The sequence below is a fragment of the Elephantulus edwardii genome, unplaced genomic scaffold (genome assembly GCF_000299155.1).
Source record: "Elephantulus edwardii isolate Elephantulus edwardi_28Jun2011 unplaced genomic scaffold, EleEdw1.0 scaffold00225, whole genome shotgun sequence".
In the NCBI taxonomy this organism is placed as follows: Eukaryota; Metazoa; Chordata; class Mammalia; order Macroscelidea; family Macroscelididae; genus Elephantulus; species Elephantulus edwardii.
In genome coordinates this window covers 1,218,304-1,219,139 of record NW_006399975.1, presented here as the reverse complement: position 1 = coordinate 1,219,139, position 836 = coordinate 1,218,304, and positions in this window count along the sequence as shown.

Genomic DNA, 836 nt, shown 5'->3' with positions numbered 1-836 from the left:
TGAGTTGAAGTATGATTGTGGGAAAGGCGCAACTGTAGCGGAACTGAAATTAATTTTCATATCTAGAGGCTCCTCTCCGGACGGAAAGAGAGCGTCCCTACGGGCCAAGTGCAGAGCGGCGTACCCGCGTCAGTCCCTCCCCACAAGCTGCGGCCTGCGGGACTTCACCAGGCCGGTCCTGGAGGAACCGCAGGAAGGGCTGGACCCTTGGCCGCTCCACCGGCACCGGAAGTTAAAGTGAGAACCTAGTAAGGCATCCTTCCTCTCCACCCAACACACTCTGGCGAGACCAGCACCAGAGAGTTGCCTTAAACGAGCTGGGCGGGAGATGGACCCAGGCGGCAAAAGGTAAGTCTTGGCCAAGAACCCATATCTCTGAACCTTCCTCTCCCTTAGGGTAGGGGCACGCAAGGGTGAGCAGAAGGGGGAGGCTGCGGGGGCTGCAGCTGCCAAGAAGATCTTGAAGAAATTTGCATCCCTGCCTTCCCCTCTACCCCCCCCCCAAAAAAAAAGTATAAACACTTAAGAGGATGGGTAGAGTGCAGACTCTCAGACGTCCTCCGGGACATAAAGTTTACTGGGAGAGAGGGGGGGATGACACCGTGCCCAGCTTCCCAGGCAGCTCGTCTCGGGAGGCAGCAACTGGAGAATGAGGCAGTGGCTTCCCAGCCACCGCTCGCCACGGGAACGCGAGCCCGGGAGGGGCGGCCCAGGGCTGCGGGGAGAACGCCCCTAGGCTCCCAGTCCCCGGGGATTGCGGTGGCCACAGTCCTAGGTGATGCTCTGCGCCAGCGTGCCGGGTCCCCAGGTCGCCCAGCGCCACCGGGAAAGCAAGT